The sequence below is a fragment of the Odocoileus virginianus genome, chromosome 13 (genome assembly GCF_023699985.2).
Source record: "Odocoileus virginianus isolate 20LAN1187 ecotype Illinois chromosome 13, Ovbor_1.2, whole genome shotgun sequence".
In the NCBI taxonomy this organism is placed as follows: Eukaryota; Metazoa; Chordata; class Mammalia; order Artiodactyla; family Cervidae; genus Odocoileus; species Odocoileus virginianus.
The window spans coordinates 67,641,307-67,656,083 of NC_069686.1; the positions used below are offsets into that span (position 1 = coordinate 67,641,307).

Here is a 14,777-nt window from a genome sequence, read left to right on the forward strand (position 1 = left end):
TAATTTTTATTAGTTGGAGGCTAATTACTTTACATCATTACAGTAGTTTTTGTTATACATTGATATGAATTAGCCATGGATTTACATGTACTCCCCATCCCAGTCCCCCCTCCCACCTCCCTCTCCACCCGATCCCTCTGGGTCTTCCCAGTGCACCAGGCCCGAGCACTTGTCTCATGCACCCAACCTGGGCTGGTGATCTGTTTCACCCTAGATAATAACATGTTTCAATGCTGTTCTCCTGAAACATCCCACCCTCGCCTTCTCCCAGAGTCCACAAGTCTGTTCCATACATCTGAGTCTCTTTTTCTGTTCTGCATATAGGGTTATCGTTACCATCTTTCTAAAGTCCATATATATGTGTTAGTATACTGTAATGGTCTTTATCTTTCTGGCTTACTTCGCTCTGTATAATGGGCTCCAGTTTCATCCATCTCATTAGAACTGATTCAAATGAATTCTTTTTAATGGCTGAGTAATATTCCATGGTGTATATGTACCACAGCTTCCTCATCCATTCATCTGCTGATGGGCATCTGGGTTGCTTCCATGTCCTGGCTATTATAAACAGTGCTGCGATGAACATTGGGGTGCACGTGTCTCTTTCAGATCTGGTTTCCTTGGTGTGTATGCCCAGAAGTGGGATTGCTGGGTCATACGGCAGTTCTATTTCCAGCTTTTTAAGAAATCTCCATACTGTTTTCCATAGTGGCTGTACTAATTTGCATTCCCACCAACAGTGTAAGAGGGTTCCCTTTTCTCCACACCCTCTCCAGCATTTATTGCTTGTAGACTTTTGGATAGCAGCCATCCTGACTGGCGTATAATGGTACCTCATTGTGGTTTTGATTTGCATTTCTCTGATAATGAGTGATGTTGAGCATCTTTTCATGTGTTTGTTAGCCATCTGTATGTCTTCCTTGGAGAAATGTCTGTTGAGTTCTTTGGCCCATTTTTTGATTGGGTCATTTATTTTTCTGGAGTTGAGCTGAAGGAGTTGCTTGTATATTTTTGAGATTAATCCTTTGTCTGTTGCTTCGTTTGCTATTATTTTCTCCCAATCTGAGGGCTGTCTTTTCACCTTGCTTATAGTTTCCTTTGTTGTGCAAAAGCTTTTAAGTTTCATTAGGTCCATTTGTTTATTTTTGCTTTTATTTCTGAAATTCTGGGATGCGGGTCATAGAGGATCCTGCTGTGATTTATGTCGGAGAGTGTTTTGCCTATGTTCTCCTCTAGGAGTTTGATAGTTTCTGGTCTTACATTTAGATCTTTAATCCATTTTGAGTTTATTTTTGTGTATGGTGTTAGAAAGTGTTCTAGTTTCATTCTTTTACAGGTGGTTGACCAGTTTTCCCAGCACCACTTGTTAAAGAGGTTATCTTTAACAAAAAAAAAAAGAAAAAAAAAAAAAAAACAGTCCATGTTTATACCCTAAATTTGTAGAGGAGGGGTCTGAGACTCAAAGATTAAGGAATCACTGAGCTCTCTCTATCTCTGTGATGAGTTTAGAATTAGCATCCAATTCCCCTACAGTTACAAAACTCATGCCCTTCCCACAGCTTGTCCTTCCACAGACATGGCTGTGATCAGAGCTATTCAAGGCCCCATAAATTCCATCTCAAGGACAGCATTTTCTGCAGACTCCAGCTAAGTTTGAGAGCTCTTAGGACTGAAGGCTCGCCTGGCAGCACCCGAAGGCAGAAAGCTCAATGGTGTTCATGGCGCCTGGCCCACAGCAAGACTTCATTGCCCCAGAGGAGGGCAGAGGTCGCCTTTCCACCTTCTTTGCAGTGAACACCAGCAGGAAAACCCCAGAAGTATAGCTCCCACCAAGCTGCTCCTACTGTTTAAGGCAGCCTGTAAGGATGGCACCAGATGTGCTCTCTTGAAAGAAAAATAAAAGCATTGTTTCAACAACCCTGTTAGGTCCTCCGTGGCTGAGTTCACTCACTTAAGAGAATACCTGCTGTCATTGGATGACTTCGCTTGCAACAGTGCCTGGGGCAAAACGAGGATCGAAACCACTAGCTTCTCTGCACCAAGAACTTGCCTAGGAGCTTCATGTAACTTAAGTCCCAGTGACCCTCAGGGTGGATGTGGTCATCCCTGTTTAACACATGATGAGACTGAAGCTCAGATCCATGTTCCAACAGTGATGTACAGTCAGTTTATCCATTTTGTGCACCTGAAGTGTGTATGGACCTGCGTTGCACACTGATGGAGACCCAAAGCTGTACAGGGAAGCCTTGTCCTGCTCCTCGAGATGCTGGCAATCGCACCAAGCACACAAGCAACGCATCGTGAGAGAAAGCCACAGTTCAAGGTCATGAGCTGTCCTAGGCACACCACGCTGGCTCACTGTCCTTCTCAGGCCACAGCGCTTCTAGGAAACCTCCCGGCCTTGCTGATCGTGTGCATGAGGCCAGTGGTCTCGCTGTTCGCATGTTCACTGAACCCCGGTGGGCTAAGAGGCTGGAATGAGATGTGGCGAGCCGCAGGATCTGCAGACACGTTTATTCTGTCCTGGCAGCAGCCATAACGGAGCACAACCTAACCAAGCCTCACGTAGCGCACCCTCGATGCTGCCGCCATGGCGTTCAGATGGAGCTCACATAAGCATGAGTGCAAAGCACCCCAGGACCAAGTGAGTACCTCCTGACGCACACGCACAGCGCTGTAAGTGATCTCAGCTGTTACGTAATCATCGTCTACAAACCTGGGGCAAGAAGGAGAGGCTGTGGGCAGCAGAGCCTGGCCGTGCCATCTGGGCTAATGCGCTCTTTCCCTATACTCCCCAGTCTCCACAATAGCCGGCCGCTCTTGCAAGCATTTCTGCCCCCCACCCCCGGCTCCTGTGCACATTTCTGTCTGCATACAGCATTCATTTGGGAGGTCATCTGCTCACTTGTCTGTTTTCAAAAAACTCTGGACTCACTGAGGGCAAGAACTATGACTCACCATGTTCTCCTTAGGAGAACTTTCCATGTTCTCCTAAGATCTAACAAAACGTTGGCACCCATAAAACAGCAATTATTGATATGGGATTTGAATCATGAGAGCAGGTTGACCACATCTGGCTCAGGCTGGGAGCTCCCTGCAGAGGGAAAGAGTGTGACACAATAAAAGACAAACAAATGAAGCTCATCTCACCTGAGTTCTGTTCTTTCCTGGTCTCTCACGCCTGTCACCTAACTTTGTGTTTAAATACCAATTCACAGTGGTGTTTGGACACAGTTTTTTTATGTCAAAAATTCCTCCAAGATGATAGGAAAGGAGACACCAGGCTATGAGCCAAGGGATCTGAATCTGAATATTGATTCCATCACGAACACATTGTGAGGCCCTGACACCTCTCTGAACTTCAACTTCCTCACCCATAAAATGAGAAAGTTTACTGAGCTGAACCTGAGACCTTTCTGATGTTCCAATTCTGTTAATCTGAGAATAGCGTGGAGGCCAGTGAGCCCTTCCAAGCTGCCAAGGATGATGTGAAGCCTGGACATCAGGGCAAACAAGAGCCTTTTGAATAAAGACTTTGCAGGTAGGCAGGGCGGTGTCATAAACCTCCCTTTGCCATCTTCCTGGTTATAATTCCACAAACACTGTAGTTTCTGTGGTAATTTCATTTAATTTTATGGCCTAGCTCCTCCAGCCTTCTGAGTCTGATAAGCAAGTTTGACAGTGCTGAGGACAATGCCAGGAAATGATTTGCAAGGTGAGAAGCAATGTATAAACCAGCCAATTCAACAGCGTAGGTGGGTGGAAGTAATCAATCTGAAGACAAGGCACCAGACCACCTTCCAAGTAAAGCAAGCTGGCCAGTGTGGCTGAGGTTGGCTGGATGGGAGTAGACGTCATGCTCATACATGCATGGACGGCCTCCAGGCTATCACCAGGCACAGTGAAGGATAGATCGGATCTGTCAGGGACCCGTTCCTCCCTGGGAGGGCACCACAATTCCCAAACATAAGAGCCAGAAAGGGCAGGGCAGCGAGGTCACTGATGAATGTCACATGTGGAAGAGACAGGCTCTCCTGTCTATTCTGCCTTGTATTTCCAGGGTACATTGCTGAAATTTGGCTTTGTTCACTGGTATTGTATTAAATCTCGGAGACCGAGTTTTGGGTGAAGTAAAAAGAAATAGGGGGCTTCCCAGGTGGTCAGTGGTAAAGAATCCGCCTGCCAATGCAGGAGATGCAGGTTTGATCCCTGGGTCAGGAAGATCCCCTGGAGGAGGAAAGATGGAAACCCACTCCAGTATTCTTGCCTGGAAAATTCCACAGACAGAGTAGCCTGGAAGGCTGCAGTCCATGGGGTTACGAAAGAGTCAACATGAATTAGTGACTAAACGACAACAGCAAAAAGAAATAGCCTTATTGCTTTGCCGGACAAAGGGGACCTCAGAGACCTAATGCCCTCTAGACTGTGTGTCGCCACCTGGAGCAGGGAGTGAGGGGTTTCATAGCAATGGTTCAAAGAGGAGGGTGTGATCAACTCATAGACAGTCTTCTGATTGGTTTGTGGTGAGGTAGTCAGGAGTCAGCATCATCAACCTTCTGGTTCCAACTGGTTTGGGGTCTACCTGCTGGGCAGCGTACAGTTAACTTCGTCCACCTGGTAGGATTTTTAATAGCTGCAGAACGGTTCAAAGGACATGGCTCAGAATATTATCTATAGTCTTTGAGGAAGAATTAAGATCTTTGACTTTGTTTAATGGCTAAAGTATTATTATTTTGTTTTCCTTGACTGTTTTTCTTTCTGCATTTTCTCACTTTTCTGATTAAACTTACTCTTTGACTAAAGTTTTTCTATAGACAAAGGGCAGGCAGAGGACCTGGGTGGGGTCTATTCTGGGAAGGCCTCAGGGTCACCCACAGCACCCAGAGGGTCACAGAAACACTGCAGGCCTGGGTGGGGAAGAAGCACCCAGGTCACCTAAATAATCCACTGAAGCTCTGAAGTGATGGCACGCCAGCCTGCTTCACTCCCATTGTGCAGGTTTTCTAGAGGGGACTTAACCAGGAGGTCAAGCTTAAACCTCTAGAAGGCCATCTCCATCTGGCCCGGTGGATCTGAAATGCAAATTGTGGGGCCAAGGAAAGAGACTCTTTGGTGGGTGTGCAAAGCCAGGCGGCAAGACTGAAGCCCAGCAGACTGGCTGCTGATGGAGTGTGGTCAGAGGAACCTGAAGGCCCTAAACGCCACCTGAGGCCAGCACTGTGCGTCTAGCAAACTGTCACTGACCCCCTGCCTGCCAGGCATTGTTCTAAGTACTTTGCTTGTATTAACTCATGTCCTTCCCACTGCATATGAGGTCGGTGCTCTCTAAGAAGCCATGTCACAGAAGAAGCCAGCCACAGAGAAGGTAAGAAACTTGCCTGGGGTGCGCAGTGAGTGAACAGAGAAAGGAGAGCTGACCACAGGGCTTCTCCACCGAAGCATCGTTGGCCTTTGGGTCTAGATCATCCTCTGTTGAGGGGCTGTCCTGAGCATTACAGAAGTATGGCAGCATCCCTGCCTCCACTGACTAGATGCCACCTTTCCTGGTTCTGACAACCAAGTGTCTCCAGACTCTGTCAAACGCCTCATGAGGGGTAGAATCAGCCCAGTAAAGAACCACTGTCCTAGAAAGCAGCAGAGACCAACATGGCAACAGGTGATTTCAACGCCCAGTTCATCCCCTGCTGGGATGGAAATCGGGATTTGGGGGTGGGGGGCACTGAGCGGTTACAAGGCAAGGACATTGAGCTCAGTCTGTGAGCTGGTGGGGGTGAGCGGACCTGAGGTTGAGGGGCAGTCAGCGGGGGTGAGGGGTGATGGGGCAGTCCTGCGGCAAGTGGGAGCTGGGGGAGACCTGAGCTCTCAGAGGGCGTCCCCTGGATAACGTTGTCTAGAGGCGCCCTGCCTTCACGCCCAGGGTAGGAGCCCAGACGCTTCATTTCAACAAGCAGCCCAGGCGGTCTGTGTGTACCCTGATCGCACCGGGATTTGAAGGTGCTGGAATTGGTCATGAGCAGGAGCTTTGGGGATGCCCAGAGGACCCTCTGAGGGGTCTCAGAAGGATCAGAATGAAGAGGCACGGGTACTGGGGCAGTGGGTGTGTCTGTGTCCTAGTCTGATCCCCTATGAAACAGACAGACAACTTCCTACCTGAAATCTAGTTACTCCTGTGCTTACACACCAGACTAGACAGCCTGATCACAGCCTTTGCATGGTGCAGAGAAAGGAAACATAGATTCTGGAGTCAAACAGAGCTGAGTTCAATCCACTTATGGACCACTGTGGTCCGTAGCTTATGGTCATTGGCCTGTTTGAGACTCGGCTCCTTACCTGTAATATGAGTACAAAAAACATCTACCTCCTAGGCATTTTAAGGCTGGAATTGCAAAACAGAAATAGACCCACAAACACAGAAAACAAACATGTTATAAAAAGGGAAAGAAGCAGGGGGGATAAATTAAGAGGGGGGATTAACACGAACACACTGCTATATATGAAATAGATAACTGAGAGGGCCTACTGTACAGCACAGGGCATATACTCAATGTCCTGTAATAATCTACAAGGAACAGGATCTGAAAAAGAATACATGTGGGGAGGAGCCAAGATGGTGGAGGAATAGGACGGGGAGACCACTTTCTCCCCCACAAATTCATCGAAAGAACATTTGAACGCTGAGCAAATTTCACAGAACAACTTCTGATCGCTAGCAGAGGACATCAGGCGCCCAGAAAAGCAGCCCACTGTCTTCGAAGGGAGGTAGGACAAAATATAAAAGATAAAAAGGGAGACAAAAGAGCTACGGACAGAGACCCGTCCCGGGAAGGGAGTCTTAATAGAGAAGTTTCCAATCACCAGGAAACCCTCCCACTGGCGGGACTGGGGGAAGTTTTCGGCAATCTAACTGGGAGGAAATATTAAACAAGGCCCACAGATTACGTGCCTAAAAGCAACTCCCAGCAGAAAAGTACCCCAGACGCCCGCAGCCGCCAGCAACAAGCGGGGCGGAACGGAGAGGAGCGGGCGGCATTGCTTAGGGTGAGGTCCGGCCCGAAGACCCTGAGAGCAATCGGAGGGAGCTCTTTTAAACTGTGGGATAGCAAGGGACAAAATTAACCGGCCCGAACACACTGCCGGTGGTTCGCAAAACAAAGGTACTGAGAAACTCCAGAGAAGAGCTAGCCTGCTGTGGACCAGCCCGTCCCCGCTGGCGGTAGGAGGCAGGGGGGAGAGGAAAAGGGCAAACTCAGCCCCTGAGAAGCCACCCCCTCCCACACTGCAAACAGGCCCCGGTTCCCATCTAAAGACTTCCTGAGACCCGAGTGGTGGCGCGCGCTGGGGCCGCGGAGGGGAAAAGCAGGCCGTACCCGGGAGAGTGCGCCCAAGCCTCTGGCTGCCTGGGCCGCTCAGGCCGGGGAAGGCACAAAACGCAGGCACAACCGAATCCGCGCTTTTGTGGAGTACCCGAAAACTGGAACCGCACTCAACGCAGGGCCCGCTCCATACAGAGCAGCCGGGAGCCTGAGCAGTGTAGACGGGGAAAGCACAGACACCCGTGAGCGGGGCAAACCCAGTGTGGCCGGAACACGGTGAGCGCTATCCACACAGAGCGGTATCTGTCTGCAGCACCGCGCCCTCCCCGTAGCAGGACTGAACTGAACTAGAGAACCTAAATAAGAGATCACCTCCGCCCGCCTGTGTCAGGGCGGAAATTAGACACCAAAGAGACAGCAAACAGAAGCCAAATAAACAAAGGGAACCGCTTCAGAAAGGACCGGTGCAACAGACTAAAATCCCTGAAGGTAACACCGACTACACGGGAAGGGGCCTACAGACACCGAGAAGTGTAAGCTGGAAAGAGGAGCTATCTGAAATTGAACTGAACCTACACTGACTGCAACAGCTCCAGAGAAATTCCTAGATATATATGTATATATTTTTTTTAATTAAAAAAAATTTTTTTTTCTTTCCTTTTTTTTTTCTTTTAAAATTCCCTATTACTCCCCCATTACTCCTCAACTTTCATTTTCATATATTTTTACGATTTTTTAATTAGGGAAAAAAATTTTTTTTTTCTTTTTCTTGTTTTTCTCTCCTATTTCATTTTAAAGTCCTCTGATACTCCTCTATTATTCCTTAACTTGCATTTTCATTTCACTATAACCTTGCCAAAAAAAAAGAGAGAGACATAAACCCTATTTTTAAACTGAACTTCATATACATTTCTAAATTTTTTGTGTGTTTTTGTTTTTGTTTTTAAATATTGTATTTCAAAGAGTCTAACCTCTACACTAGACTTTTAATCTTTGTTTTTCAGTATGTGATATAAATTTTGGACATTTAAGAATCCAACATTCAGTTCCCATTTCTATTCAGGAGTGTGCTGATTACTCTCCCACTTTTGACTCTCTGTTTTCTACTTCAGAACACCTCTATTTCCTCCTTTCCCCTTCTCTTCCCAATCCAACTCTGTGAATCTTTGTGGGTGTCTGGGCTACGGAGAACACTTTGGGAACAGATAACTGCGTAGATCTGTCTCTCTCCTCTTGAGTCCCCTTTTTCTCCTCCTGCTCACCTCTATCTCCCTCCTCCCTCTCCTCCTCTTCATGTAACTCTGTGAACCTCTCTGGTTGTCTCTCATGGTGGAGAATCTTTTCAACATTAACCTAGAAGTTTTATTATCAGTGCTGTATAGTTGGAGAAGTCTTGAGACTATTGGAAGATTAAAACTGAAATCCAGAGGCAGGAGACTTAAGCCCAAAACCTGAGAAAACCAGAAAACTCCTGACTACACGGAACATTAAGGAATAAGAGACCATCCAAAAGCCTCCATACCTACACCAAAACCAACCACCACCCAAGAGCCAATAAGCTCCAGTACAAGACATACCACGCAAATTCTTTAGCAACGCAGGAACATAGACCTGAGTGTCAACATACAGGCTGTCCAAAGTCACACCTAACACATAGACCCATCTCAAAACTCATTACTGGACACTCCATTGCACTCCAGAGAGAAATCCAATTCCACGCACCAGAACGCTGACACAAGCTTCCCTAACCAGGAAACCTTGACAAACCAATCGTCCAACCCCACCCACTGGGTGAAACCTCCACAATAAAAAGGAACCACAGACCACAAGAATACAGAAAGCCCACTCCAGACACAGCAATCTAAACAAGATGAAAAGGCAGAGAAATACCCAACAGGTAAAGGAACATGAAAAAAGCCCACCAAGTCAAACAAAAGAGGAGGAAATAGGGAATCTACCTGAAAAAGAATTTAGAATAATGATAATAAAAATGATCCAAAATCTTGAAAACAAAATGGAGTTACAAATAAATAGCCTGGAAACAAAGATTGAGAAGATGCAAGAAATGTTTAACAAGGACCTAGAAGAACTAAAAAAAGTCAATTAAAAATTAATAATGAAATAAATGAGATCAAAAACACTTTGGAGGGAACCGTGAGTAGAATAACAGAGACAGAAGATAGGATAGGTGAGTTAGAAGATAAAATGGTGGAAATAAATGAAGCAGAGAGGAAAAAAGGAAAAAGAATCAAAAGAAATGAGGACAACCCCAGGGACCTCTGGGACAATGTGAAACGCCCCAACATTTGAATCATAGGAGTCCCAGAAGAAGAAGACAAAAAGAAAGGCCATGAGAAGTTACTCGAGGAGATAATAGTTGAAAACTTCCCTAAAATGGGGAAGGAAATAGCCACCCAAGTCCAAGAAACCCAGAGAGTCCCAAACAGGATAAACCCAAGGCGAAACACCCCAAGACACATATTAATCAAATTAGCAAAGATCAAACACAAAGAACAAATATTAAAAGCAGCAAGGGAGAAACAACAAATAACACACAAAGGGATTCCCATAAGGATAACAGCTGATCTATCAATAGAAACCCTTCAGGCCAGAAGGGAATGGCAGGACATACTTAAAGTAATGAAAGAGAATAACCTACAACCTAGATTACTCTACCCAGCAAGGATCTCATTCAGATATGAAGGAGAACACAAAAGCTTTACAGACAAGCAAAAGCTGAGAGAATTCAGCACCACCAAACCAGCTCTTCAACAAATACTAAAGCATCTTCTCTAGACAGGAAACACAGAAAGGTGGTATAAATGTGAACCCCAAACAACAAAATAAATGGCAACGGGACCATACCTATCAATAATTACATTAAATGTAAATGGGTTGAATGCCCCAACCAAAAGACAAAGGCTGGCTGAATGGATACAAAAACAAGACCCCTATATATGCTGTCTACAAGAGACCCACCTCAAAACAAGGGACACATACAGACTAAAAGAGAAGGGCTGGAAAAAAATATTCCACGCAAACGGAGACCAAAAGAAAGCAGGAGTCGCAATACTCATATCAGATAAAATAGACTTTCAAATAAAGGCTGTGAAAAGAGACAAAGATGGACACTACATAATGATCAAAGGATCAATCCAAGAAGAATATATAACAATTATAAATATATATGCACCCAACATAGGAGCACCGCAATATGTAAGGCAAATGCTAACGAGTATGAAAGAGGAAATTAATAGTAACACAACAATAGTAGGAGACTTTAATACTCCACTCACAACTATGGATAGATCAACTAAACAGAAAATGAACAAGGAAACACAAACTTTAAAGGACACAATGGACCAGCTAGACCTAATTGACATCTATAGGACGTTTCACCCCAAAACAATCAACTTCACCTTTTTCTCAATTGCACACGGAACCTTCTCCAGAATAGATCACATCCTGGGCCATAAATCTAGTCTTGGTAAATTCAAAAAGGTTGAAATCATTCCAGTCATCTTTTCTGACCACAGTGCAGTAAGATTAGATCTCAATTACAGGAAAAAAATTATTAAAAATTCAAACATATGGAGGCTAAACAACACGCTTCTGAATAACCAACAAATCATAGAAGAACTAAAAAAAAGAAATCAAAATATGCATAGAAATGAATGAAAATGAAAACACAACAACCCAAAACTTCTGGGACACTGTAAAATCAGTGCTAAGGGGAAGATTCATAGCATTACAGGCCTACCTCAAGAAACAAGAAAAAAGTCAAATAAATAACCTAACTCTACATGTAAAGCAACTAGAGAAGGAAGAAATGAAGAACCCCAGGGTTAGTAGAAGGAAAGAAATCTTAAAAATTAGGGCAGAAATAAATGCCAAAGAAACTAAAGAGACCATAGCAAAAATCAACAAAGCTAAAAGCTGGTTTTTTGAAAAAATAAACAAAATTGACAAACCATTAGCAAGACTCATTAAGAAACAAAGGGAGAAGAACCAAATTAACAAAATTAGAAACAAAAATGGAGAGATCACAACAGACAACACTGAAATACAAAGGATCATAAGAGACTACTACCAGCAGCTCTATGCCAATAAAATGGACAACTTGGAAGAAATGGACAAGTTCTTAGAGAAGTATAACTTTCCAAAACTGAACCAGGAAGAAATAGAAGATCTTAACAAACCCATCACAAGCAAGGAAATCGAAACTGTAATCAGAAATCTTCCAGCAAACAAAAGCCCAGGACCAGATGGCTTCACAGCTGAATTCTACCAAAAATTTAGAGAAGAGCTAACACCTATCTTACTCAAACTCTTCCAGAAAATTGCAGAAGAAGGTAAACTTCCAAACTCATTCTATGAGGCCACCATCACCCTAATTCCAAAACCAGACAAAGATGCCACAAAAAAGAAAACTACAGGCCAATATCACTGATGAACATAGATGCAAAAATCCTTAACAAAATTCTAGCAAACAGAATCCAACAACATGTTAAAAAAATCATACATCATGACCAAGTAGGCTTTATCCCAGGAATGCAAGGATTCTTTAATATCTGCAAATCAATCAATGTAATACACCACATTAACAAATTGAAAGATAAAAAACATATGATTATCTCAATAGACGCAGAAAAAGCCTTTGACAAAATTCAACATCCATTTATGATTAAAACTCTCCAGAAAGCCGGAATAGAAGCAACATACCTCAACATAATAAAAGCTATATATGACAAACCCACAGCAAGCATCACCCTCAATGGTGAAAAATTGAAAGCATTTCCCCTGAAATCAGGAACAAGACAAGGGTGCCCACTCTCACCACTACTATTCAACATAGTTTTGGAAGTGTTGGACACAGCAATCAGGGCAGAAAAAGAAGTAAAAGGAATCCAGATAGGAAAAGAAGAAGTGAAACTCTCTCTGTTTGCAGATGACATGATCCTCTACATAGAAAACCCTAAAGACTCTACCAGAAAATTACTAGAGCTAATCAATGAATACAGTAAAGTTGCAGGATATAAAATTAACACACAGAAATCTCTTGCATTCCTATACACTAACAATGAGAAAACAGAAAGAGAAATTAAGGAAACAATACCATTCACCATTGCAACAAAAAGAATAAAATACTTAGGAGTTTATCTACCTAAAGAAACAAAAGACCTATACATAGAAAACTATAAAACACTGATGAAAGAAATCAAAGAAGACACAAACAGATGGAGAAATATACTGTGTTCATGGATTGGAAGAATCAATATTGTCAAAATGGCTATTCTACACAAAGCAATCTATAGATTCAATGTAATCCCTATCAAACTACCAACGGTATTTTTCACAGAACTAGAACAAATAATTTCACAATTTGTATGGAAATACAAAAAACTTCGAATAGCCAAAGTAACCTTGAGAAAGAAGAATGGAACTGGAGGAATCAACCTGCCTGACTTCAGACTATACTACAAAGCCACAGTCATCAAGACAGTATGGTACTGGCACAAAGACAGAAATATAGATCAATGGAACAGAATAGAAAGCCCAGAGATAAATCCACGAACCTATGGTCACTTTATCTTCGAGAAAGGAGGCAAGGGTATACAATGGAAAAAAGACAACCTCTTTAACAAGTGGTGCTGGGAAAACTGGTCAACCACCTGTAAAAGAATGAAACTAGAACACTTTCTAACACCATACACAAAAATAAACTCAAAATGGATTAAAGATCTAAATGTAAGACCAGAAACTATAAAACTCCTAGAGGAGAACATAGGCAAAACACTCTGCAACATAAATCACAGCAGGATCCTCTATGACCCACATCCCAGAATTTTAGAAACAAAAGCAAAAATAAACAAATGGACCTAATGAAACTTAAAAGCTTTTGCACAACAAAGGAAACTATAAGCAAGGTGAAAAGACAGCCCTCAGATTGGGAGAAAATAATAGCAAACAAAGCAACAAAGGATTAATCTCAAAAATATACAAGCAAGTCCTCCAGCTCAACTCCAGAAAAATAAATGACGCAATCAAAAAATAGGCCAAAGAACTAAACAGACATTTCTCCAAGGAAGACATACAGATGGCAAAAAAACACATGAAAAGATGCTCAACATCACTCATTATCAGAGTAGTGCAAATCAAAACCACAACGAGGTACCATTACACGCCAGTCAGGATGGCTGCTATCCAAAAGTCTACAAGCAATAAATGCTGGAGAGGGTGTGGAGAAAAGGGAACCCTCTTACACTGTTGGTGGGAATGCAAATTAGTACAGCCGCTATGGAAAACAGTGTGGAGATTTCTTAAAAAGCTGGAAATAGAACTGCCATATCACCCAGCAATCCTACTTCTGGGCATACACACCGAGGAAACCAGATCTGAAAGAGACACATGCACCCCAATGTTCATCGCAGCACTGTTTATAATAGCCAGGACATGGAAGCAACCTAGATGCCCATCAGCAGATGAATGGATGAGGAAGCTGTGGTACATATACACCATGGAATATTACTCAGCCATTAAAAAGAATTCATTTGAATCAGTTCTAATGAGATGGATGAAACTGGAGCCCATTATACAGAGTGAAGTAAGCCAGAAAGATAAAGACCATTACAGTATACTAACACATATATATGGAATTTAGAAAGATGGTAATGATAACCCTATATGCAAAACAGAAAAAGAGACTCAGATGTATAGAACAGGCTTGTGGACTCTGGGAGAAGGCGAGGGTGGGATGTTTCAAGAGAACAGCATTGAAACATGTATATTATCTATGGTGAAACAGATCACCAGCCCAGTTTGGGTGCATGAGACAAGTGCTCGGCCTAGTGCACTGGGAAGACCCAGAGGGATCGGGTGGAGAGGGAGGTGGGAGGAGGGACCGGGATGGGGAATACATGTAAATCCATGGCTAATTCATTTCAATGTATGACAAAAACCACTGCAATGATGTAAAGTAATTAGCCTCCAACTAATAAAAATAAATGGAAAAAAAAAAAGAATACATGTGCACACGTGTGTGCATAAGTGAATCGTTGTGTTGTACACCTGAAACTAATACAACATGACATTGTAAATCAACTATATCTCAATAAAATAAAAAGAGGCTGGGATTGCATACCTGAAGTATGATGATGTCATCACCATCAAAGTTTTCTGCTGGATGAATCCTGTACCCAGAAGTTGTTCATCACACAGACTCCAAGTGAGTGATGCTCCTGAAATTCACATGCAGCTAAAGAGACCACCCACAAGAGTGTCCGGGAAAGCTTAAAAAAACACAGCTCTCCAAACTGGAACTGTGCACCCACTTTTCCTCCCCAGTGGCTTCCAGTTTTAACCATCTGGCCATGGTTTTCTAAATTGCATCTTGAATATGCCTCTGCCTAAGTGGAATGTGCTAGACAAGCCCAGAGCCATCCCTCTGCTTTGACGACCAGGTCT

At 43.5% G+C, this 14,777-nt stretch overlaps 1 long non-coding RNA gene across 1 annotated transcript; it reads right to left on the reverse strand.

Annotated features, from left to right (window-relative positions):
• Positions 1-4,337: 4,337 nt before the first annotated feature.
• LOC139038090 (uncharacterized) lies at positions 4,338-14,773 on the reverse strand. Its single transcript, XR_011491040.1, has 2 exons — positions 14,455-14,773; positions 4,338-4,633 (listed from the first exon to the last, which is right to left on the reverse strand). It is a non-coding gene; the product is annotated as an uncharacterized lncRNA (long non-coding RNA).
• Positions 14,774-14,777: the final 4 nt, after the last annotated feature.